The sequence below is a fragment of the Mastigoproctus giganteus genome, chromosome 3, assembly GCF_048544385.1.
Source record: "Mastigoproctus giganteus isolate SK-2022 chromosome 3, ASM4854438v1, whole genome shotgun sequence".
NCBI classification, from domain to species: Eukaryota; Metazoa; Arthropoda; class Arachnida; order Uropygi; family Thelyphonidae; genus Mastigoproctus; species Mastigoproctus giganteus.
This window is the reverse complement of record NC_143577.1, coordinates 13426697-13454640: the sequence shown is the minus strand read 5'-3', so window position 1 is coordinate 13454640 and position 27944 is coordinate 13426697.

Genomic DNA, 27944 nt, shown 5'->3' with positions numbered 1-27944 from the left:
AATTCCTCGCTCTGTAACTGCATCCCGTGCTATCTTTTTCTGCTTTAATTGACCAGCACGCTCTGCATTCATCTATTTCTACATCCTAGTCCTGCTATAACTTCTTAATTGCACGTTTGCGTTGATGACTTCTGTTATTTTTGCCTTTGATGGTATTTCTTAATTACAGTGTATTCGTCATCATTCTGTAATCCGCCCGAAGCCCGAGGCTTATGCTGCAACAGCAAAAAAAAAAAAAAAAATCGTGAGAGAGAGAGAGAGAGAGAGAGAGAGAGAGAGAGAGAGAGAGAGAGAGAGAGAGAGAGAGAGAGATGATGGAATGATGATATCCAGCTGAGGACCCTGGGTGTTGCCATTCTTGTTGAAAGTGAATGGACATCAATTGAGGTTTAGAAAAATAAACACCGACGAAGTGAAACATTGTTGAAGAACATCACAAAATTATGAACCGAACATTTTGTTGTAATCTCAAATGAAATTTAATGTGAAAACAGAAAAGCTCAAGTTAAGAGTTGTGATTGACAGAAAGATTTAAGAGCATCCTTATACATTTTGTTTGATGTTTTGACATACGTTGTATCCTATTTATCTTGCAGAGATAGGCTGCGTATAGGGATTATCTACAGCAACAGGAAAACCAAGGGCGAAACATGTGTTTTTTCTTAAACTGAGATGAACTGAGAAGCGGAATTGTGTGCACAGAAAAGTGAGTAATTTCTAGATTTTTATTAATTATGGTTTCTTTAATTAATTAAATTCATAAAATTAATATTCAATTTAATATTACTTAATAAAAGTTATTTGAAACTTATTTTGAAATGTAAGTTGAGAAGTGTATTTCTTGTTTTTAGAGAAAGTATATTTAAATTTATTGGGATTAAGAGTAAACTGATTTGTATCGATTTTAGGAAGGTTTGCAGCTGTCTAGTTTAAGTTGTTACGACTCCTGGTATGTGCCACCTCTTTCCCACAAAGGGGTTGTTTAGTGGTGCACGGTGTCGCTAAAATGACGCAATTCGAAATTTCATTAAAATTAGACGAAGGGACAAGGTATTCTTGTATTGATTGCGGCCTCCAGGGTTACCCCTATATACAGCTGTAGCATCTGTAGGTTATTTATAGCCGGCAAGTGTGTGTGTGTGTGTGTGTGTGTGTGTGTGTGTGTGTGTGTGTGTGTGTGTGTGTGTAAGTATATATGTGTGTTGTGATGGTTGTTGTTTTCCGGCTCTGGAGTTTTAGCAGCCGGCAGGCAGGGAACAAGCTACCTGCCTCCCGATCCTAGCCACGTGGAGGCGCTCCAGGAACTATCTGAATTACAAAGTGGGATTCGAACAAGTGGAATCCTGGTTATAATAAATAAGGAATAGGGAGGAGAAAGTGGGAGAAAACAAAGTAGAAAAAGAAAAGAGAGCAAAACATTCTCAGAAAAAAGAAGAAATAGGAAAGAGGAAAAGACTAGTTGAAAAATCTAACAAGCGAGAGAGCTTGAAGAGGTAAAATTTTGAAGGCTTGTAATTTTGAAAGAAAGATTCCCCTAGCCAGGAAGGAAACCCAACGTGCACCAACAAGGGGAGAAAGAAAAGTCTCAAGGAAAGAACATAGGTAATGTACAAGTGGCTATTAGATAGCCACTCAAAATAATAAATTAAGATAAATAATAAATACTTATGTCAAAAAATTAGACGAAATAGAATGTGGCAGTTATTTATAATTCTTCGTACTCGTGTATTGTAGTTGGATATTTCGGTTTGTTGCCGTGCGCTGCTTAGAGAGAAAAATAGGCAAGGTTGTGGATGCGCTGAAAACGAAATGTTCTTCTTCGTTTCTTTCTTCTTTAAATTATCACTATTTGTTAGAGCTATTGTACTGCGCAAATTGAAATACATATGTTTTTCCCACGCAGGCATGGAAAGGATTACCAACATGTAAGTAATTGTCAAAGAACGTAATACTAGATGAAAATTATTGAAAAGCCTATCAAATAGTTCACTTGAAATCTAAAACAGCAATAATTAAAAACTTATTTTGAATTTATAATGCAGTTATAAGTAATTAATTTGGTGTTCTATAGTTAGGAATATTCAACATTAATTATAAAGGTTGAAACATTGCAAAAATATTACTTAAAAAAACAAATAATGATTATTATTCGTTTTTATTATTATTTTTTCTTTTTATGTACACTAAAAGAAATAAGAGTGGCAAGAGATGTCATCGACATTATACACGCAAGAAGGGTTATGAGTACAGATATGGAACATTACAAACAACAATTCAAAGTGAAAGGAATAAGTTTCAAATGGTCTGTGGTTTCTTTCTTAAACATATCTTAATGGTAGCTCATCCTAATGGTAAGTTTTTTTCTTTTTGCCTCTTTCAATGCTACAGAAATATTAAAAATTTTCAGGATAGCCTAAAATAAATTTTAGAATCGCCAGGTAATTCTGGTTAAATTAAAAGTTATATATATTGTCTTACTTTACTTTCGGTTGTTAGGGAGCGGTTGAAGAGTTAATGATGAAGACGAGACAGTTCGTTTGAGTTGCGTTACGTCACCAAATATTGGGAGAGAAATTAAAAACTCTTCACGGATACCCTGCCCCTTTGTTTGGGGGGGGGGGGAAAGGTCTCTTCTGAAGGTGCATGTTGCTGATGCGGCACCTGCGTTACGCTTTCGCACTTTAAAGAAGTGGGGTGCTCCCAATATTTTGCAGCTTCACTGTACATGTAAGATGAAAAATCTTACAGCCTAATGTGTCCGTCTTATGGTTTTGATTAGGACCAGATCTCGTATATCGTCAACATAGCAGAGAGAGAGAGAAGAAGAGAAACTCACATCTCCAAATGGATGTGTGTGCGTTGTGTAATACTTTAAGTTCGCCAATTTGCAATAACCTTTTTTCCATTTTGATCTCATCCAAGCCTGACTGGTGATTACTGGTGTGAATAGGAGCTTAGCAACGAAATTTCAGTAACAAACGTTTATTGAACAGCATGTACACATCACTTACATTCTCTTAAAATCTCTCTTTTCAAAACTCCCCTATCGTAACACGATGTTCGCAAATATAAAGTATTATAATACTATAATACAATTGGTTATTTTATACCCCTTTACAAAGGGTCATACCATTAACATAGTAATATAAAATTCTCATATACTGTATGTGGAAATCCATGGCCATTGCTTAATCCATGGCCATCAGCATCCTACTTTTAACTTATCCCTCACTATAATATTTAAGTAAATGGGATATGTATATGTATATGTATATGTAAATGTGTATGTTTTTGAGAGAAGTGTGCATGTTCTGGTCTTGACTGCAAAGAAAAAAATAATCACTTGGAGAGAGGATTCTGTGTTTTTGTCCTCACCACGGGAAGGTGGGTCATTCCCGGTAAAAGAGGTGCTGACTCTGACGTGTGCTTGATTGCTGTGGGCCTCATCCTTCCAAATGGGGGAAAATCACCCTTATGCAGCTGATAAAAAAACAACAACAAAAAAAAGCTAGAGCAGCGCGTAAGGAAAAGCAAAGAAAAAAAAAGAATGGCAGGTCATGCTGAAAAACGAAGAAAAATAAATAATAAATAAATGGAAATTGGAAGTTGAAACGTATGGGATTAAATTAGCCTGGGAGGAGAAAAAAAAAGCAACTGAAGAAAAAAAAATAATAAAACCAACACAAGGGGAAAAAAAAGAAGTGATTAAACAAGAATTCCAAAGTGGAATCTTAACCAGCAGGTATTCCAGCTATCTTTTCAATGTTCAATGGGGTCTTGGTGGCGGGTCATCAAGATGGACGGCTGAAGGTTGAGAGAGAACATTGATCTTGCGATTCTTTCTGTCTGATGCTGCAAGAAGCTGAATGAAAAACCCTTTTTGTAGTCCTGCCCTCGGTAAGCTCCTCTAAAAAAGGGTTCCCTCTCTAGGGAACTCTTTCTTTAACTACTTTGAGGGCTCCGTGGCCGCTCACCAAGATGGACGTCTGAAGGCTGAGAGAGAACGTTGATCTCGAGATTCTCTTTCCGATGCTGCAAGAAGATAAGAAAAATCCCTTTTTGTAGTCCTGCCTTCCTTAATTTCCTCTATGATTGGATGATCTCTCTCTAGGGAACCCTTTCTTTAACTCTTATATTATGGGCAAGATCTTGAATAAGATATGGATGAAGGAACGATTCGATTCCTGATATTATTATGGTTAAATGCTCCTTTGGCAAATCCCTGAATTTTCTTGTCCTAGAGAAAGTGACACTAATATATCTTCAATTATCGTCCTATCACTCTCATAAACACTACATCATTCATGTAGTATATGGCTCCCACTTTCTCCTGCTCCATACAAACACAAATCCGTGTCAAGTAATCCCCACGCAAACGGGGACTTTCTACTTTCCACCTTACAAAGCTTCAACAAACGTCAACACGTAATGTATATTGAATTTAAAAAAAAAAAAAAAAAAAAATGTGGTGGGGGGAGTTTAGCTTCCTTTAGCTCCCTCGTGACGGGCCCTATGCTGTTACATATCACAAAACGGCAAACTCCTTTACCACGAGTTGAGTAGGTATTGCACTATTTTTAAACAAAAACACCCGAAAGCTAATCTTCCATTTTTGAAATTATTTTTTTAAAATAAATAGCCTTCTAATGAAATTCTTTAAAAACTCTTTAAAAAAATTTTAAGTAAATGAAAAACTACCGCTTTGGTTATGTAATTTGCTTGAAAGTAATAGAATACTTGAAACTCGCAGTAAAGGAGCTTCCCTAGAGCGAAGTTTAAGATTAGGGCAATATTTATTGTTGATTGAAAGGCACAAGCGTTTAAAACAGAAAGAATTATGAATTTTAAAAATACACGAACCTTTAATAATGTATTTATTTATTTATAATATTTTATACAGATAAATTTCATAACTTAAATAAATATTTTGAAAATATAATGAACTTGAAGTCCCACTTAAAAGCTGAGTTTAAAGATTTCAGGCTTGAGGAAGAGTGAAATAAGAGGGAAAATCCATCGGTGGATTATGGGGTTGATGATGAAGAGAAGACAGATGGTGGGAATAAATGGATATTCTTCACAGTGGACCAGCACAGTAAGTACAATCCTTCAGGGATTAGCGATAGGCAACTTTTGTCCATGGAGGCATTTTTAGATGAGAGAGGATCTTTCGCAAGTAAATTTCCAGTGAAACCTGCTAATATAAATCGTAGAAAGTCTCTCCACGGCTAACAACACAATAAAATTGAGTCTTTCACTCACTTGTATGAGTGCCTGTTGGCATTCCAATACTTTTGACAGCATAGTATACAATAGAAATTTGCAGCACGTAACACCGTAAATCGAGAAACGAATATCCACGTTTAAAGAATTCGATTTTAAGTTAAACAAACTCGGAAAATATTGTTGGCCTTCCCTCGTACAAATATTAGAAAAAGGCTACATAATGTGCATATTTTTACGGGTAACCCAAAATATTCTCATTATTTTTTAAAAATAATAATGCAAATGAAGTTCACTGCTTATTTTAAGAGGAAATAAATGTTCACAGTTTTATAGTCTCTCTTTCTGAGTGATTTGTACTTTCACCCAATCATTATTAACGAAAGAAATTGCGGGCTTCATTCGAAAAACCATAGACAAGATTCAGTTCACAATTTGGTAGACAAGCCTTACTTATTGCGAAATTTTTGTAGTTAGGCGTTGGTTTAATGAGAGCAGATCCCACATCCGAACGAGAGGATGTTGGAAGCGGTCAGCTATTTGCTGATAACATTACGTTCATTAGGGACGGACGAAACTACGGCTTCAAAGTGCGTGCTATTACCGAATCTATTAACTAAAACGAGGGTTAGTTGGACTCATTAGAAAGTGGGAAGGCAACGCTGCTAAGTTGATAGTGAAACTTTATTCTCATGGGGGGGGGGCAGGATTGCAGCACTGCAGTCGATAGGATACTGGGAGAGATGGACGGAAAATTGAGTGCCCCTTGTCACCTTACAGATGGGATTATCTACAAAAGAGGTAGGGGGACTTTTCCTACTTCGGCCAAGTCTAAACAGGAGAGGCAGGTGTAGAATATAGCCGGAAAAGGAACGAAATCACTCACTTAGTTCGAACAGTATGACTGAATCCTCTGTACTGAACTGACTTATTGATACTGCCAGGTTAGTGGCCTTTCATTTCAGTGTCATATCTTGCATAAGTAGGAAAACAAAGCCGAAATAAATCTTATTTGATGGGACAGCTTTAAAAAAAACCTTTCCTGTACTTTCTCTTTCATATGTCTACTGATGTATACTGCGCTCCAAACAGTATTCGTGAAGCCCAACATTTGAAATTCGCCTATAACGATAGATGGAAAAATCAAAAACAATTGTAGCTTAAAAGCGTCTCGTTATAGTAAAATTACTACTTAAAACGAACTGCGTTTTCCCTTGGTAAATAACTTAGAGAAAATGTTACCAATCACCGTAATTTTTGAATAGGAGACTCGAATGCGCACAATACACATGAGAAAATTGAATTATTATTTCAGTTTATAGCACTCGCTAGAGCGAAAAGAGAAATTAATATTTTCCTTATGAAAATGATTAGGAAAAATTGAAACTCTGTTTGAATTAGCATTAGCAGCATTAGCATTAGCATTAGTAGAGGCATTTGATGCAAGAAAGCAAGCTTATGCAGCATCAGCCAAAAAAAAAAAAAAAACCTACTTCCACTTCACCCCTCTGTTCGTTCGAAATACCTGTCAAGCTGAGCCTTAAACTTATTTAGGCTATCAACCTCCACTACAAGGGATGGAAGTCTGTTCCACCAACCAACCACCCGCTGGCTAAAGGCAAATTTCCGCACGTCTATCCTACATCTGTCTTTCCTCAATTTGAATTTATGCCCTCTCGGGTGATTATTCTGAGCGAGAGGAAGAATCCCATCAGCATTGAGCATGCTCAAACCATTCAAGGCTTTATACACCTCTATCAGATCACCTCGCTGGTGCCTAGTCTCCAGACACTGTAATTTGCAAAACTTAAGCCTTTCTTCGTAAGAGCACCCCTTTGTTCCATTCACTAATCTTGTTGCTCTTCTCTGTACTCGTTCGAGCAGCTCTACATCCTTCTTGAAATGAGACCTCCAGACCTGTATACAATACTCTAGGTGTGGCCTGACTATTGCCTTATACAAGGGAATATTCACCTCCTTATCCCTGCTAGAAAATTCCTATATATCATTGACAATACACCATGAGCTACTCTTGCAGCCCGTCTGCACTGCTCAGAGAACTTCATATCTGCCTGCACAACCACCCCCAAGTCCCTTTCATTCTCTACCACTGTCAGTGTAGTACCACAGAGTTGATACGTTGCTCTGGGGTTGCTGTTTCCCATATATACGCCAAAGTACTACACATGGTCTTTCCCATGTGTAGTACTTTACATTTGTCAATGTTAAACTTCATTTGCTACCTCTCAGCCCATCTGCTCAACCTTTCCAGATCCTGATTAAGCAGCATAGCGTCATTAGTGTCCTTAACAACCCTGCCAACCATCGTATCGTCTGCAAATATTAAGCTTCATATACCATCATCAATATCATTTATAAATACAGAAAACAATAATGGACCCAACACTGAGCCCTGAGGGATTCCACTAATAACATTAGTCCACGATGAGCAGTGTCCATTGATTACCACTCTGTGTTCTCCCCCTCAACCATCCCTTTATCCCTAGCAGCAATTTGCCTCCAATGCCACACTGCTCCAATTTGTGCAGCAGACTTCCATGTGCAACAGTATCAAAAGCTTTTCTAAGATCCAAATATATAATATCAAAGTTATTCCTTGCATCCAATTCTTTTGTGACTACATCATAGTATCCAATCAAATTGGTCAGGGAAGACTTCCCCTTAACAAAACTATGCTGTGTCCGAGCTATAATTGAAGTCTTGTCTAAATGATTCTGCAGTGCTTCTTTAACCAGTGCCTCCATTAATTTTTCCGGAACAGAAGTTAAACTCACAGGTCTATAATTACTTGTGTCAGCCTTTGATCCTCCTTTGTGAATTGGGGTCACATTTGCACATCTCCGGTCTGTGGGTACCTCCCCTGAGTCCAAGGAACCTCTCATTATTATGGCTAAGGGTTTGCTTACTTCCTTTGCTGCCTGCTTTAATATAACTGGATAGATCCCATCCACTCCAGGTGCCTTTCTTGTGTTTATCTTCAACAATTTCTCCTCCACTTTACTCTCAGTTATTTCAAGATTCTCTAGCTTACTGCTAGAGTAATATAAGAGGATCTAGAGTAATATGAGATGAATATAAGAGGATCATTTGGAATGCGTTTAAAACCAAATGCTTTCGAGGTGCCCTTGGAGGTAGCACAGTCGTTATAATCACCCACCTCCCATACTGGATACTGGATACTGGATAGAAAAGTTCCGAGTTTGAATCCCTTGAGTGAGACCAGGAATTGTTTAGGTTTTTTTTTCTTCACAATATGGCTGATTTAGTCGATGTCGAGGAAGAGTTAGATGATTTTATTTATCGAAACTCGGGTTATGAAAATTAGAGAAACAAATCGAAATTATTATTGGCCAACTCTTCGCTATCGTTGTACAGAGAATCTCAAGTCTTAGACTATTCTTTGGGTAATTTCCATAGAAAAGTCTAGAAACACTGAATAAGCTGCTATGCTTGTTGGAGTGTGAAACGTTCAAATGTTTTTGATTTGGTTTCTTTTTCTAAGTGAGATCCAATTCACCCTTCCATCTGTGGTCATTCAATAAAGAAGATATTAGATAAATCTGTATGCTGTCTTGTCCTCTTGGGTAGCAGGTGGAATAATCACCGTCCTCCCCACACAGGGTGGAAAAGACCTGCCTTTGAATCCCGTTAATGATATGAAAATTTTTTATGGGTCTTTTTCACAAAGTGGCTGAGTTAGTAGGTCTCAGTCGAGTATAGCATGGCTTTTCTTCCCTCAGAAACGCGGGTCTTTCGTCCAGCAAACAGCAAGCAGATCACAGAGATATTCGGCGCAATATGGTTTAAGTTTTTAGGTGTGCCAAAAACCCTACAACACTAAATATCCTGTGTTCTCTAGTCTTTCAAAATTTCGAAGGCTTGTAATTTTGAAAGAAAGATTCCCCTAGCCGGGAAGGAAGCCCAATGTGCACCAACAAGGGGAGAAAGAAAAGTCTCAAGGAAAGAACATAGGTTATTTACAAGTGGCATTAGATGGCCACTTAGGTAGCCACATTAGACGAAATAGAAATGAGGCAGTTATTTATATTCTTCGTACATTCTTCATATTAGTTGGGTATTTCTGTTTGTTTGTTGCCATGCGCTGTTTGGAGAAAGAAATAAGCAAGGTGGTGAAACGAAATGTTCTTTTTCTTCGTTTCTTTAAATGATCAATTATTACTATTTGTTAGAGCTACTGTAATGTACTGCGCACATTAAAATATATTTTTTTCCCTTTCAGATATGGGAAACATATGAAAGAAATAAATATTACAGCCAAAAAAGGAAGATATGAATCTTTCTTATATATTAATTTCTTAAGAACACTGTTAAAATTTCTAACAAATTGTGCCCTAGAGACAATTATGATCACAGATCTGAGATTGATATCTATATCCGAAATGTATAGTACATGTGTACCAAGATTTCCTCAGACTTTTAAAATTACCAGGTGTGACATCTGTAGGAATAGAAAACAGCTACTTTCCCAGACAGTTGATCGATCAAATAATATTAAATTTGAATGAACGAAGTTTCGCCAATCACTTGAATTGGTGAATACAAAATGAACCTCTGAAGATTATCGGTAAGTACCGACTTGCAGTTATTAGGAATCGCATATCTTATTTATAAATTGGTAGTCCAAGGCAAGTTCATTACGTGTAGGGGGCTCACGTTATTTGCTATTAAATTTTAACATGATTAATTATAGAATTATCTCTACAGTGCATACATATAACAAAAATTCAAGAAAGTTTAAAGACCCTCTTTCACCTATTCAAACATTTAATGAGATTCAACAACACTCTAGGTTAGGAGAGAGAGAGATATGAGAGAAAGATATGGAGAGAGAGAATATATACTGAATTGTTTTTCTCTATTTGCACGTAGAATCAATCCATGGAGAATTTTTAGAACTGGACAAATTAAAATCATTCAGAGGAGTTTACTGGATAGTAAACCCAGAACAAGTAAGCGTAATGGTAACATTTAAAGGAGCAACGTTTTATAATGCAGTTATAAGTAATAGTTTTGGTGTTCAGTAGTTAGGAATATGCAACATTAACTGTAAAGGTTGAAGCATTGCAAAAATATTATTTAAAAAAACAAATAATAATATTTATAAGTTTTTATTTATTTTTTCTCTTTAGGTGCACTAAAAGAGGTGCGGATAATAATCCAACTGATAAACCGTATTCTGCCAGGTCATATTACGATAGTAGGATGAAATACACAGAAGATCAATATATACGCAAAGGAATCCATTTTACATGGCAACTGGTCCAATTTTTGAATTTATATAAATTATAGCTGATGGTAAGTTTTTTTTTTTTCTTTTTGCCTCTTTTAACGCTACAGAAATATTCAAATTTTGCAGGATAGCCTAAAATAAATTTTAGGATCGCTGGGTAAATCTGGTTGAATTGAAAGCTATATATTGTCTTACTTTAATTTTGGTTGTGAGGGGGCGGTTGAAGAGTTAAGAGATGAAGTCGAGACAGTTCACTTGAGTTGCGTTACGTCACCAAATGTTGGGAGGGAAAATTAAAAACACTTCACGTGGCCCAAAACATTCGGACTGTTTTGGGGCACGTGTTCGGCCCCAAAACAGTCCGAACACGTGCCGCCACCAGCCAATATCAATTTACTGTCCAACTTCAAACTCGCAGAACCAACTTTTCATCTTCCTCATTTATTCATTCAACTGCCGTTTTCTGGAACAACCTTCCTTCACACGTATTTCCTGAAAATTTCAGTCATCAGAAGTTCAAGTCCAATGTCATTTTCTTTCGTCTTCTCAACCTCCAACCCAAGCACGGTACTAAAGTACTATAGGTTCTAACACCTCTCGTGTTTGGGGTTTTCATAAAAAAAAAAAAAATATAGGTGCAATTAAGGAAACAGTACACTACGGGAAAAAATCTGTCTTCAAAATTCAAGGACCATTTTAGAGGTGAAAATAGAACTGTAGTTATGTAAAAAAAATGAGAAATAAAATAGTGATATTGTGGATGTAAAAATGTATTATAATATTTGTATACAAAAATACAGTAAGGCACAAGATTTATATACAATATAAATATAAAAATATTTAAAAAGAAAAAGTTCTATGTTAGGAACGTACTATTGGGAAAGGCATTTAATAAACGTAAAGCGGATGGAAAGTCCCCAAAGTTTTCATGTTATAAACATTTTTTTATATTATATTTAATACTTTTAAGAGGTATATATTTAATTTTAAGAGTGAGATACGTAGAGTAGTATTTCCTCTTTAAGAAGGCTTTTATATAAAAATCACAACTTTGTTTCATTTAATAATGGTATCAAAGGACGATAAAGAAAAGTTTATTTCGAACTGTTCCTGGCATATTATACATTGCCTAGGTATTCTATGCAATGCCTCGATAATGCCTGGACACTTTGTCGGTATTCACAGTACAGCGGTGTAGATGCAAGTATACAAGCACATGTTCTTATTCTTAGTTACCCTAACACAGCCCATGTATTTATTTGTTTCACGATGATTCCCACCATTCTTTAAAAACCCAGCACCCCACCCTCCAGGCCGCTGCTGATTCTAATCGAAACAGTGCAAGAATCACTTTCACCTCTGGCTGCGGCTACTATAATCCTTTTTAGTCTGTGATTCCCCCGAGCAAGCAGCTTTCCTATCCACCAATCGCTGCCTCGATAGCATCAGCAAACACTGTTGCACCCGTTGGCCACGCAACCCCCACTCGGGTGTCATCCCATACTTGTGAAACTCTCGTATGTTTATTAAGCGAGATAGTTTTCTTGACTCTTCCCGAACTTACTATGGAAATCCACCGCTGTCCTGTGAATGAAAACGTAGGCTTCTGTAGCTTTTACATCTACATCGCTTCTTCTTCTTCTATGCTAGTTACGAGTGGGTGGATCTTCATTTTAAGGTTCTCGATATTTTAACGCGAATTTTTCATACTGTTTGCTTGATTTTACTGGTTTCCCTCTTTGCTGATCGATTTAACAGATTATTGATTAAAAGCAGCTGTTTGATGAACAATATCGACATCAGCAATAAAGGAAACCGGTTCAACATGGGTTTCATCAAATAATAAAAACTTAATTTAGTTAAAATAGAAAGGTGGGATCTATACCACTCATAACATCTATCTTTTTCTCCCTCCGTTTTTTCTTTTCTCCATTTTTAATGTTTCCTCCATTAACATAAATTTGTATAGAAACGCAGTGGTTTGGTATATTATCAGGTGTGGTTAGCATTAGCATTAGTAGAGGCATTTGATGCAAGAAAGCAAGCTTATGCAGCAGCATCAGCCAAAAAAAAAAAAAAAACCCACTTCCACTTCACCCCTCTGTTCGTTCAAAATACCTGTCCAGCTGAGCCTTAAACTTATTTAGGCTATCAACCTCCACGACAAGGGATGGAAGTCTGTTCCACCAACCTACCACCCGCTGGCGAAAGGCAAATTTCCGCACGTCTATCTTACATCTGTCTTTCTTCAATTTGAATTTATGCCCTCTCAGGTTTGTTTGTTTGTTTATTTGGTTTTTAGGAGCATTAGCAACTAAGGCCATATTGCTCCAGGATATGCGGTGGTCATTCCCTGACCTTTCCGCATCCTCCGTATTTGGTGGTGACGGGCTCGAACCCCACTCTAATCAAGAAGCGTGGGCTACACACTGCTGCTCCTTCCCACCTGGCTACGGAGGCGCCTCCCTCTCAGGTGATTATTCTGAGCTAGAGGAAGAATCCCATCAGCATTGAGCATGCTCAAACCATTCAAGGCTTTATACACCTCTATCAGATCACCTCGCTGGTGCCTAGTCTCCAGACACTGTAATTTGCAAAACTTAAGCCTTTCTTCGTAAGAGCACCCCTTTGTTCCATTCACTAATCTTGTTGCCCTTCTCCGTACTCGTTCCAGCAGCTCTACATCCTTCTTGAAATGAGGCCTCCAGACCTGTATACAGTACTCTAGGTGTGGCCTGACCATTGCCTTATACAAGGGAATAATCACCTACTTATCGCTGCTGGAAAAATTCCTGTATATCATTGACAATACTCCATGAGCTACTCTTTCCGCCCGTCTGCACTGCTCAGAGAACTTCATATCTGCTTGCACAACCACCCCCAAGTCCCTTTCATTCTCTACCACTGTCAGTGTAGTACCACAAAGTTGATACGTTGCTCTGGGGTTGCTGTTTCCCATTTGTAGTACTTTACATTTGTCAATGTTAAACTTCATTTGCCACCTCTCAGCCCATCTGCTCAACCTTTCCAGATCCTGTTGCAGCAGCATAGTGTCAGTAGTGTCCTTGACAACCCTGCCAACCTTTGTATCGTCTGCAAACTTGGACATTAAGCTTGATATACCATCATCAATATCATTTATAAATACAGAAAACAATAATAGACCCAACACTGAGCCCTGAGGGACTCCACTAATAACATTAGTCCACGATGAGCAGTGTCCATTGATTACCACTCTCTGTCTTCTCCCCCTCAACCACCCCTTTATCCATAGCAGCAATTTTCCCCCAATGTCACACTGCTCCAATTTGTGTAGCAGTCTTCCATGTGCAACAGTATCAAAAGCCTTTCTAAGATCCAAGTATATAATATCAAAGCTATTCCCTGCATCCAGTTCTTTTGTGACTGCATCATAGTATCCAATCAAATTGGTCAGGCAAGACTGCCCCTTAACAAAACCATGCTGTGTCCGACTATAACTGAAGTCTTGTCTAAATGATCCTGCAGTGCTTCTTTAACCAGTGCCTCCATTAATTTTCCTGGAACAGAAGTTAAGCTCACAGGTCTATAATTACTTGTGTCAGCCTTTGATCCTCCTTTGTGAATTGGGGTCACATTTGCACATTTCCAGTCTATGGGTACCTCCCCTGAGTTCAAGGAAGCTCTCATAATTATGGCTAAGGGTTTGCTTACTTCCTTTGCTGCCTCCGTTAATATAACTGGATAGATCCCATCCACCCCGGGTGCCTTTCTTGTGTTTATCTTCAACAGTTTCTCCTCCACTTTACTCCCAGTTATTTCAAGATTCTGTAGCTTACTGCTAGAGTTGAATACACCTCTGGCATTCCCCTCGCTGAATAACTCCTCATGTGTGAATGTCGATGCAAAATATTCATTTAGTTTGTTAGCTACCTGAGCAAGATCATCAACAGTTGTCCCATCAATATCAAGTGGACCAATCTGATTCATCCCCTTCCTTATAGAATTTACATAAGTAAAGAACTCTTTGCTGTTTTTCTTTGCATCCTTTGCCAAGGATTTCTCGTAATCTGCCTTCGCCTGCCTAACCTCCTTTGTAACTTGGTTGCATATCAACTTGTATCTATCATAGGCTTCTGTGTCATGTGTTAATTTGTAAGTATCCCATGCATTTTTCTTCTCTGCCATATGCCTCATCAGTTCATCTGACATCCATTTTGGCCTAAACCTTGAACAATATTTCTTAGTTGGTATGTAAAGCCTAGTAGCTTCCAAGATAAGTTCTTTGAATGCTTCCCATTTTGAATTTGCTGTTGGTAACATCATCAGTTGGTCCCACTGTATAGAATTTAAATACTGTCTCAGTCCATCGTCGTCGCCTTTACGGAAGCAATAACCCTTCCCTTTACCCCTAATGGTAGTTACCTCTTTCAGTAAATCCCACTTCAGCACACTGTGATCACTGCCACCTAGTGGTTCATTTATCTGCAGATTCTTAATGCATGAAGAATCACTGCTGATAATCAAATCAAGAGTATTACTCCCTCTAGTTGCCTCCCGAACATGCTGATGTAGAAAACAATCATCCAATAAATCCACAAAAGCCCTGCTAGTGTGTGAGTAACCAGTCCCCAAATTCCAGTCAATATCTGGGAAATTAAAATCTCCCATTATAAGACTCTCTGATTTACTGGCCCACTCTATTTCCCTGTACAATATCTTATTATACTCATCAGAGTCATTAGGCCTATAGCACACTCCTACTCTCAATTTTGATCTCCCAATGCTTATGTCACACCAAACTGACTCAACACTGCACTGTTCAGCGATGTCGACTGGCTTCACTTCCTTAGTTTTTATGTGTTTCTTAACTAATAGCATAACCCCTCCCCCCCTTCCTATCCTGTCTATCCTTTCTGTAGACGTTGTACTCCCCAAATTCCAGTTCTGCATCCCTTATATCTGTGTGACACCACGTCTCTGATATCCCAACAATATCTGCCTTTGATGTTCTTAGCAATACCTCAAATTCATCAAATTTGTTTACTAAACTCCTTGCATTGGTGTACACGCAAGTATACATGCACCTGTTTCTATTCTTAGCTACCGTAACACAACTCATGTGTTTACTTGTACCGCAATGGCTCCCGGCAGTCTCTGAAATATCCTGAATCTTGTTTTTCAGGCTTCGGCTCATTTCAATAGATGCAGTGCAAGAATCTCTTTCACCTCTACCTGTGGCTACTGTCAATCTATTGGTCTTTGTCTCACCTCCAAGCTAGCAGTTTTCCGACCCACCTAACACTGCCTCGATAGCATCAGCAAATATTCTTGCACCCTTTCTATTTAAGTGTATCCCCTCCCTGGTTCCCTGATGAAATGCCTGATCTGTGTACCAACTTTGTTTAGTTTGCATCAACCTTTCCCCCCACTTATTTCCCGTCCTCCCACCCTCAGTTTGATGCTCATTATTTTTTGTATTAATTAATCACCTAATTCGTCTTTCCCATTTCGCTTATCTACGTTTTATTGGCTCGTTGATTCAGCCTTTAATTTTATGATTTTTTTAGGTTCGTTAAATTCTTTTTTTCATATTTCTCATTCTTTTCTTTTTCTTACTTTTCTTCTATTAGGCTCGGCACCTTCTGTTTAATACTTCTCCATCTTTTCGCATTTTCTATTAATTCTTTCTAATTTCATTCATACACTTTTGTATCCTGTTTTTGCAGCTTTGCGCATTCAGGTACAATTCCTGTTTTTTCTTTTTTCCTCTTTCTTTACATTTCATATTCATGTACATATATTATACTGATTTCTCTCTCTGATGAGGACATACGAAACTAGCGGCCGTTTACAAAGGTGTGCGTAACACCCTTAGAAAATTTCGTCAGGAGTTTTCTAAATTATCATTCTTCCTCTCTTGTGCACGCACGCACACACGGCTTTACAAACAATACTACAGCAGAGTGGAAAACTTCAATTATAGAGAAAAAAACTAATAAACATATCTGAATATTAAAATACAAATTGTTGTATTAATTTAAAAAAATCTAAAACGAAATTAATTACTATACGATGGAGAAAATATAATTTTGTCTTCGAGGAAATTACAGTCTCTCACTAGCCTCATTTATTTTTATTTTCGTGGAATTCACTAGGAACAGAAACAGCCCACAAGGGCTATTTACCACTAAACGTGGATAGCGCAGTATTTTCAGGAACCGGAATTCTGAACTTAATAGTTTTCGTTCGCTTATCAAAGTAACAAGGGCGTTTCTGATTGAAGTACGTCAGAGTTGAAGACGCGCTAGAAAATTACTACTCGTTCCTGGTCTAAGGAAACCAACAGAGAACAACTGCTTCAGATACGCACATAGATTAAAGCTTACATACGAGTTCTTCTACACTAAAATAAATTAGCGTATATACAATATATTTTTATCCCCTTTAAATTGTTTTCCCTTGATAATATACAAGTATCCCAAAGTTTCTGACTCTTCTGGAAGGATTGTAGGATGTATTCAACTGCGAGCAGGTTGAATTCAGTTGTCGCATTCGGTTGGACGGTTGGTGTGTCATAAAATGTTTGCTCTTTCAGCTTCATTTTCAGTTTCGCGACGAGGAATAAACTCGTGGAACATTCAGATTACACTATTACAGGAACTTTGTTTGGGGGTCAACATTTCTTGAATGGAGGGTGAAATGTATGCAGGAGCATTGACTTGTTGAAGAACCATCTACCGTTTTCAACAACTGGTGATATTATACTCTAACCATTTTTTTCCTCAATCGAATTAAAACCGCTTTATACTTCTTCTTCTTCTTCTTTGGTCCTTAGCTGGCAGCTCGGGAAGGCGGTTGGCCACACAACCAGTATGCTGCTGTAGATGCCGCAGGGAGTCGGACTTGCTGTGATGTTCTTCCATACTTCACGATCCATGGCGTCAGTTCTGACCTGGTTAAGGTCGAGACGTCGGCTCTTCAAGTTATTTTCCACTTGCTTGGGGCAACGTTTTCCTAGGCGCGGTCCGTTGGATGCTCCATTGGGTGGGTCGTTGTCTCCAAAGGAGTGTGGGTGGTATTCTGTTCGTGCCCATTCTACATACGTGGCCAAACCATCTAAGCCTTCGCTTCTGGATTTGGTCGGAAATGGTTCGTTGCCGTTGGCATCTGGCGCGGATGGTATCATTAGTGATGCGGTCGCGAAGTGAAATGTCCACGATCTGCCGCAGGAATCGCATTTGGAATATCTCAAGTTTGTTTAAATCTAGCTTGAGACAAATCCATGTTTCCGATCCGTAAAGAAGATTGGGCAGGATCAAAGTCCGGAAGAGGCGGATTTTAGTCTTTGTGGAAATGTCGGTCCTCTTTCACAGACACCATTTGAGCGAGGCGAACGCAGTGGCCGCATGTCCAATTCAGCTGTGGATTTCCATGATGGATGCAACTTTCATCTCCTGGACCAGCGACCCAAGGTATTTAAAGGCCTGCACTTGCTCGATCTGGACGCCTTCGAGATAGATGGTGGCTCGCGACCCATCTGTTGTCAGGGCCTTTGTCTTATCAGCATTGATCTTCAAACCGTATGGCCGGGCAATGCGGCCAATATCGTAGAGGATGTCCATAGCTTCAGCGTCGTTACCGGCAAAGATAGCACTATCATCGGCAAACGTCAGGTCAGTCACATAGTGATCTTTGTCATATTGTATGCCTCGTCTGTTTCTGAATGCTTGCCTCATAATGGCGTCGACCACGATGTTGAAAAGCAACGGGGAGGCTACGTCCCCTTGGCGGACTCCAGTGGATGGGAAATTCCTCAGATAAATCGTTCTGGATGCGCACCTAGCTGGTTAAACCGTTGTATGCAGTTTGGAGGAGTGTGATTACTTTTCGAGGTACATGTTCGACCTCTAGTAGTTTCAATAAGGCAGGTCGGTGGACACAGTCGAAAGCAGACTTAAAGTCAATGAAAACAATGATGGTTCGAACTAGAGATATGCAAATGTATCCCCAATTCACAAAGGTGACATGAATAATTACAGACATGTTAGTTTAAAAATTTCTGTTCCGAGGAAAATAATGGAGTCACTGGTTAAAGATGCAATACAGGATCATCTGGACAAGGCTCAGACACAGCATGGGTTTGTTAAGGGGAAGACGTGTCTGACAAATTCGATTGGATACTGTAATGTGGCCACAAAGTAATTGGGTGCGAAGAATAATTTTGAGTTCATATATTTGGATTTCAGCAAAGCTTTTGACACTGTTGTGATGGAAGACTATTGTACAAATTGGAGCAGAATGGTATTAAGGGTAAGTTGCTACAATGGATAAAATAACGGTTACGTGGGAGAAGACAGAGGGTGGTAATCAATGGGTGCTGCTCGTCGAGGAATAATGTTATTAGTGGAAGTCCCTCAGGGTTCCGTGTTGGGCTCACTTTTGTTTTCTATATTTATCCATAATATTGATGAATATTTTGTATATTTATCAATGGTATATCAGGCTGAATGCCCAAGTTTGCAGATGATACAAATATTGGCAGGGCTGTTGATGACAGTAATGGCAACGTGCTACTGCAAAAGGATGTAGAAAAGCTGGCCAGGTGGGCTGAGAAGTGGCAATTGAACTTTAACATTGACAAATAATAAGTACTGAATATAGGTAAAGTAAGCACAGAGAAACGTACAAATTTGTAGTACTACATTTAGGGTGGTAGAAAATGAAAAATGCCAGGGAATAATTGTGTAGTCAGATATGAAATTTTCTGATCAGTGTAGACAGGCTGCCAGAGCAAGTCATAGGGTATTGTCAATGGTATTGTCCTGTATATTGTCAATATACAGGAATTTTGCTAGTAGGGAAAGGGAGGTGATTATACCTATGTATAAAGCAATGGTCAGGTCACGCCTTGAGCACTGCGCACAGGTCTGGAGGCCTCATTTTAGGAAGGATGTAGATTTGCTTGAGCGTGTACAGAAAAAGGCAACAAGATTGGTGAGGGGGAATGAAAGGATCCTCTTATCTAGAAACATTCCAGTTCTGCAAATTGGATGGGCTGGAGACTAGGCACCTGCGAAGCGATCTGATTGATATGTATAAATCCTTGAATGGGTTTGGCACGCTGAATTCTGATGGGATTCTTCACTTGCTCAGATTATGAACCTGAGGGGGTATAAATACAAATTGGGGAAATTCCGACAGTTGTAGAATAGATGTGCAGAAAATTGCCTTTAGCCACCGAGTGGTTAATTGCAGGAACAAACTTCCACCTGTCGTTGTGAAAGTTGAAAGATTAAATAAATTCATGGAGGAACTGGACAAACTTTTAGAGGGAATGGATGCCTGATTCTTTTATTTTCCGCTAATACTTCATATAAGCTTGCTTTCTTGCATGAAATGCCTGTCTTATTACTACTACTGTTACTGTTACTATTTATCGTGCCATTAAGAAACTTGAGGAGGGGGCAGCAGAAAGGGACTGTTGTATTTTCCATATTACGCGATACTTGCCCATTAATCGGTAATCACCTCACAGTGAATAGATAAAAAGCATTTATTGCTTCCGATTTAAAGTGCGAATGCGTTGTAAAGGCATACAAATTGCTAATTCTTAAAATTGCGTGACGCAATGCAAGTAAGCTATACGGCACAGCGACATGTACAGGGGCAACGAATTCTGTTACACAGTAAGAGTCATATCTGATTAACACATTTCTTTATAAGAATGATTATGAAAAATTGAAACCCTTTGTTTGAATATAAGAGGATCAGTTTCAATGCGTTTTAAAACCAAATGCTTTCAAGTTGCCCTTGGAGGCAGCACAGTGGTTATAATCACCCACCTTTGACCAATATTGTCACGCGTTTATCTGATAATATTAGTCAAAGTAACTCTTGCACATACCTTAAGAGTTCTTATCTGTTACCCCAAGTGGACATATTATCTAGATGTTCTGGGGGCAGAAACGTTTCAAGTGAGCGGGTAGCTAATGCCACGGAAAAGAGCCTAAAAAACTTCAAGGGTTGTTAAATATACAAGAACAGTAAATCTTAATTATTTATACAGTAACGTTAGAAGTGTCGTCAATAAAATGAGCGAATTCGAACTGCTGGTTAAAACAAGTAATGCGGACATAATAGGGCTTACGGAGACGTGGTGCCACCCGGAAATTGGGGATGATGAGTTTCAGTACGGCTTGTATAATGTATTTAGGAAGGATAGGGTAGATAGAAGGGGTGGCGGATTAATGCTTCTTATAAGAAGCAGCCTGAGTGCGACGATAGCTCTCCCGGATTCAGACGTTTCCCGTGCTAGTATAGAGTCTGTATGGTGTGAGATAGTTGGAAACAAAGGTATAATGCGAGTAGGAGTAATCTACAGACCTGTGATTGTGAAGATTATAACGAAAGCCTCTACATTCAAATGGAATGGGCAAGTAAGCTTCAATGTCTTATTATGGGTAATTTCAATTTGCCTCTAATTGATTGCAGTAAATGGGAAGGAAACTCGACATGGGGAACAAAATTTTTAAATCAACTAGATGACTGTTATTTGTATCAACATGTCAGGAAAAGTACTAGAGAAAGGAATATCCTAGACCTCATCATCACACATGAATCACATGACATAACTGGGCTGACAGTAGAGGAACCAGTAGCAGGAAGTGATCACGGAGTTCTACGGTGGATGATGGATGAAGAGAGAGAGAGAGAGAGAGAGAGAGAGAGAGAGGTAGCAGAAGTAAAAGGTAAAAGAATGTGTTTTAATTTCAAAAAAAGGAAATTACGATGCCTTAAGGTACTACATATCCTCTATTAACTGGGTAGATATCGCGCAGAGAATGAATACAATTGAACTGTGGTACGCTTTTAAAACATTAATCACAGATGCCTTGAACGTATATACCATTAAAAAATACTCCACGAGGAGGATTCCAAGTTGGATGAACAGTGAAGTTGGCACATTACTTGAGCAGAAAAGGTGGCATGGAAAGGTTACAGAGCAATAAAAAGTACTGAAGCCTATAACAGCTACAAGATGATCTGTAATAGAGCCACAGAAAAGGTTCGATAGGCAAAAGCAGTTTATGAGAAATCACTAGCAAACAGAGCAAAGAGGGGGGGTTAAAGAATTCTTCACATATATAAATGCCAAGAAGAGCAGGACAATTTCTGAAATTTCTGAAGATTATTTAATGAAAAAACTTTCGAGCCTACAGGCCAGCAAGGCTCCTGGAGTTAGTATTAGTAATGGCCGCATGGTGCAAGTAAACCTATGGTTTATGCTGCACCAGCCAAAAAAATAAATTAATAAATAAACGAATAAAACAATGATAAAAAATAAATAACTAATAATAATTAATAAAAGAAAGAGGAAATTAAACCTATCATCCTATGCGTTTCCTTCACTCGAAGGTACTATCCAGATGACCTTTGAATTTCCCCAAACTGTCGGCCTCTACCACCCATGAAAGCAACTTGTTCCAGTAATTTATAACTCGCTGGCTAAAATAAAACTTCCTGCAGTGCAATCTAAACATTTCCTCCCGTAACTTGAATTTATGTCCCCTAGTTCTAGCATCATTTATAATCTTGAAAATTTCGTCCTCATTCATTTTACTGATGCCTCTCAGAGCCTTAAACACCTCAATCAAATCTCCTCTAAGGTGTCTACTTTCCAAATTCTACAACCCACTTATTCGAAGTCTTTCTTCATAAGGATGCCCTTTTGCCGATCTCACCAGGCGAGTTACCCGTCTTTGCACCCTTTCAAGAAGCTCGATGTCTTTCTTTAGGTGCGGTCTCCATACCTGAACACAGTATTGCAAGTGTGGTCTAACATAAGCCTTATATAATAGAATTATCACATCCCTATCTCTACTTGCAAAAGCTCGATAGACCATCGATAAGACACCATGGACCTTCCTTGCAACCTGTTTACAATGCTCAGAGAATTTCATGTCTGACCGTATCGGAACACCCAAGTCCCTTTCATCCAGTACTGGGTTTAGTTGAACTCCACCAAGTGAATAAGTTTTTTTGGGATTACTGTTTCCCAGGTGTAATACCTTACACTTTGTTGGATTAAAGCACAGCTGCCATTTTTCTGACCATTCCTCAAGTCTATCTAGATCTCTCTGAAGATGCTCAGCTTGACAGTGATCATTAAATACTCTACCAATTTTAACATCATCTGCAAATTTAGACATCACACCCTCTGTGCCTTCATCGATTTCGTTTATGAAAATTAAAAACAGTTGTCCTAATACTGATCCTTGGGGAACCCTACTTCTTACATCAACCCAATCTGAGGAATAGCCATTTATCACAACCCTCTGCCTCCTGCCCTGAAGCCATCCTGCTATCCATCTAAGGATTTTCCCAGTGATTCCAACCTGTTCCAACTTATAAAGCAACCGCTCATGTGGAACTGACTTAAAAGCTTTGCTGAATTCTAAATAAACAATATCGAAATTATTCCCTAAATTCAGCTCGTGAGTGACCCTTTCAAAATAGCGAAATAGATTTGGAATATACCCTATAATCTTAAGTTGATGGAATATAATCTATAATCTTAAGGGAGACGGCAAGTGAGTCCATTCAAACATTGAGGCTAATTATGCGAGCATCACTAGACTCTGGGGAGATTCCCTTGGATTGGAAAAGTGCCAGTGTATCTCCCATTCCATAAGGGTGGCTCTAAGAGTGAAGTGGGAAATTATCGACCTGTCAGTCTGACTTCAGTGGTAGGAAAAATCAAGGAGGCAATGATCAAGTGTGGAATTCAGGATCATCTGGATCTAATTGAAATTCTCAAGGATAACTCAGCATAGGTTTGTAAAGGGAAAATCATGATTATGAAATCTGGTTCGCTATTTTGAAAGGGTCTCTACGCAAGCTCTTCAAGTTCTAGCCGGAACATTACCTTTTGACTTCCAAGTTAATTATAGACGATTTTTATACAAACTGAAAAACAAGATTGAGACCGAATTTCTTGGAGTAACCATCAACCTTCAAGATGATACTAAAAGAGAAAGAAGGAGACTGTGGAACGAGTAAGTTAACATCTGGCAGTCTCGATGGGATACAACTCCCGTTGGTGCAACAACGAGAAAATTTATACCACAAGTTTCATTTCTCCTTGATAAAGGTGTTCGATTGTGGTTCTGCATTGGACATATTCACGTCCTAATTGTTGACAGGACATGGATCGATGAACCAGAGTCTTTTTAGGTCCAGCTACACCTCTTTTCGTGTGGGTCAGCAGAGAGTTGGGATCACATATTGCATCATTGCTCCCTGTATGACGATCTCAGACTTCCTCTTCATGTATTTACTAATTTTCAACCAGGACAGGAGTCGTCTCTGCTTCAAAGCTCGGAGTGATATCAAATTCTTCAGGCTTTCACTGAAGGAATATTTCTTGGAAGGCGTTCAGTGTCGACAGATCTCAAGAGAATGCATCACGATGGTCCTGCTGACGCATAGCTGGTTAGATCTCCTTTAAGTAACTCAATTAACTCAAATTATATTAACTCAAATCCTCAAGAAACGAAATTTTCCTCGGCCTGCAAGCGAAATTAAGTGCTTTCTTTCTCAGGTTTTTTTTTTTTTTTTTTTTTTAGTAGCATCACTTTCTTTCTTTTATGTATTTATTTACAAAAATTTTGTATTATTATAATTTCTTTCTTTGTGTTTTAGGAGCACCACTACTTTCTTTTGTTTATTTATTAAATTATTTTTAAATTTAATATATTAAAAAAAAGCACACCACTTGTTTTAAGCAGCACGACTACCGTCTTCCATTTTACTTATTTTTATTTTTATTTATTTTTATTTATTTATTTTTTATTATTATTATCTTTATTATTATTATTAAAGAAAATCGGAAATCTTTGCCATTTGTAAGTTGTCTAATTCTTTCTTTTGCTGTTTATTCAGTGCAACTGCATTGGCTAAAGCGTCTTGTGTTGATTACTCCAAAGATTTACAAACATGAATCCGAATATGTGCAAAAAGTGCAATCTACCGCTGCACGTGGCAGAGGTGGTATGTCATGGCTGCTCACTGAAAGAAGAACCTATAAGGGGATGGCGAAACAAAAGAAACAGCAGTGGAGGTGTATATTGTGCAGCAAAGAAGAGAGGGAAGAAAGAAGTGAAATTTCCTACTCGGCGGAAGATTTTCACGATTTGCTGAATTCTACAACAGGCATAAACGAAGACTTAGAGGTTACACAAATGCAGGTGAACACACTAAATTTAGAAGATGTACTAAGGAAACTATACAGTAAAATACATTTACTGGATTTGCTAACAGAAATTGTACCAATAAGGACGAAAATGGAAGACCTGAGGACAGAAGTAGATGACCTCAAAAAATTGATTGCTTTTGTCCCAGATTCCTTCGATAAAATACAAAATAGCATAAGCAAGCTGCCGGACTCCAACGCTGCTATCAATAAAAGAATTGTGGATCTGGAAGCTTCTTTCAAGAAAAACGAGGACAATTCTATTCTACGTAACTCACGGATTGACTCGATAGAACAACAGTTATTAGTAAATAATGCAGAAATAGTAGGATTAACAGGATTAGGGGACAAGACCTAGAGCATGTTATTAAGCAGCTGGGGCTTGCATTAAAGCTACAGCGCAATAACGAAGTGGAACACTACTACATACCTAACAGCAAAAATATAAATGACAAGCCTACATTAATTGTGAAATTTTCAAATCATGTGGTAAAGGAAAATTGGATGAGAAAGGCAAAGGAGATCCGACTGGCAGCAAATGATGTATATCAGAACAGCAGCAATATTCCAATCTACAGAAATGACCAATTAACAACTCACCTCAAGCAATTTTTTTGGGAAACGAAACAATTAGCAGAAACCCACAGTTTCAAATTTTTATGGTTAAAACATGGAACGATTTACGTGAAGAAGAATGACTCTTCAAGAGCCATAAGAATCTTGAGTTCAAAGGACCTGCAGTATATAAAATAGACTCCTTCATTGTGAATAATTGTACTTTCTTGAAATCTCTAGGCCTAAGGTAATATTAAGACACCACAGGTATGCTTTATGAGGAATCACAAACTTTCAATTCACCTTTAGATTTTTTAAAAATTCCAAATATCCAAGCTCTTTTAATTGATAAAAAAACAGTTTTTTCTGGTAGCTCTAAACATCAGGTCATTAAGAAAACATTGGTTTATCTTTTTGCAATATAAATGCAATGAAAGAATATATCTCATGTTTAGTTTTAATAGAGGTTAACATAAAAAGTGATGAAATTGCCAACTATAACATACTAGGATATGACAAGGTCTATAAGCTGAGAGAGTTGAGAAGGGGTGGAGGAATAATAGTATAATATAGAACATGCTATAAGGCAATATAGGTTTACCAGGAGACTCAGTCTTGCGAAAACTGCTGTCTCAAATTATTAGGAGAAGATCCACAGAACACATTCATGATTTGCGCGTTTTGTAGGCCACCATCAGATTCTATAAACACTTTTCTAATAGAATTAGACAACATAATTCTGCAATGGGAAGACATACAAGCTGATAAAATCATACTAGAGGGAGACTTCGATATCAATTTACTAAACGATGAAACAGAAAATGTAACACTCAGATACTCTGCAATCTTAAACAATTATGGATTTGAACATAACTTATTTGGAACAAAAAGGCAACAAAGGACGGAGGGAGATAGAACAGTAAGCTCCTGCTTAGATCATCTTATAACAAATATCAAGTTGAAGTATGCAAATTCCTACATACTACTAAATCAACTTTCAGATCATAGAACATGTATACTAATAATAGATATGCACTCAAAACAACACCCGTGTGAACATAAAAAATTAACAAATGTTGCGAAGAACAAATATTTATCAACAGGCAACTGAAACACAACACAGAAAACATGTTAAGACAAGAGCGAGCATCTTACACAACTAATGTAAATGTCTTTTCAAATAAAAGAATACAAATGATAAACAATTCGAGGATTGTTAGAAGATAGAACATTATCTCATTTATAAAACAATTAGAAATAAATTGACATGATTGATTAGAAAGCAAAAAACACTTACTACAATCAACTTTTTATGCATAAGCAGATAGCTCAAAAGGATAATAGAACATTATAAATAACTTGCTAAGTACAAGGAAGAAAACGTCAACGGGAAATCAAATTAAAACACTATTAGAACAGATATCTGGTACAAATAAACAATATGAGGCTGCAAACAGAATTTTCAAAGATGTATTAGAGCTCAGCAGATACAATATACACTATTGCCAAGACTCCCTTGCCCAAAAAAGATAATCTTCCTCAGGTAGTGAACTCCTGTGTAATCTTTGCTCCACAGTACACGGAGATTCTCAAGATCATAGAACAGTTAAAGAACAAGAAATCTTACGGAGTTGACTGTATTACAGTAACCGAAGTAAAGAGAAATAAAGAACAGTTCACTGTTCTCTTGGTGGAGCTTATATCAGGGATGATGGCGTCAGGAGACTATCCTACAAACTTACTTTCTTTTAAAATAATCCGTATATATGAAAAGGGACCACCCGATGATTTTTGTAATTATATACCAATAACAATACAGTCAGTTATAAATAAGATAATAGAAAATTATATATTTACCCATATAAGTAAATATCTACATCAATATGGACTGTTAAATAACTCTCTATTCTCATATCAGAAGGGTGAGAGCACACAGACATTACTAGAGAGTTTAGTAGACTCTTTTAACTTACATTTGAACAACAATAACTTCATAATGATCTTATTTATAGATTTCACCAAAGCATATGACTTAATTGATATATCAATCTTGAAACAGAAATTGATATCTCAATCTTGAAACCAAAAGAAAAATCACAGTTGTAGTAGAGAATACAAAAGGAACATCATACAATATAAAGAGAGGAGTACCACAGGGAATCCATGCAGGGCCAATCATGTTCAACATCTATATAAATGACGTATTCGAAGTAATTAAGAACTCCTCTAGGTTTACAGCAGGATGTAATACATTTAAAAAAATTGGTTGCACGACAATAAATTAGCACTCAGTTTTGAAAAAAACAAATTCTTGTTAATTAGACCCGTGGTGTGGACGAGTACCCAGAATCATCTGTCCAGGTGATTGATGCTTCTGGGTAGCCAAACGGCCAGAAAAGAACACACCCATAATACACATAAACCTACGTCACACACATATCTGGCCCATTTGTAGTGATACTGTTCTTCACAGAGATACGAGGGGAAGTTGAACAAACGTTCTGGGAGCCGTCCTTTACATGTCCGCATATTCCAATCAATCTGAGACAGATTGATTAAAATCTTTGATCTAATTTAAAATGTTATCATTTTACCCTTTAATTTACAAAAGCAGGCTACATATATCCACAGAAGAATTATTTTACGAATTCTTAATTGACG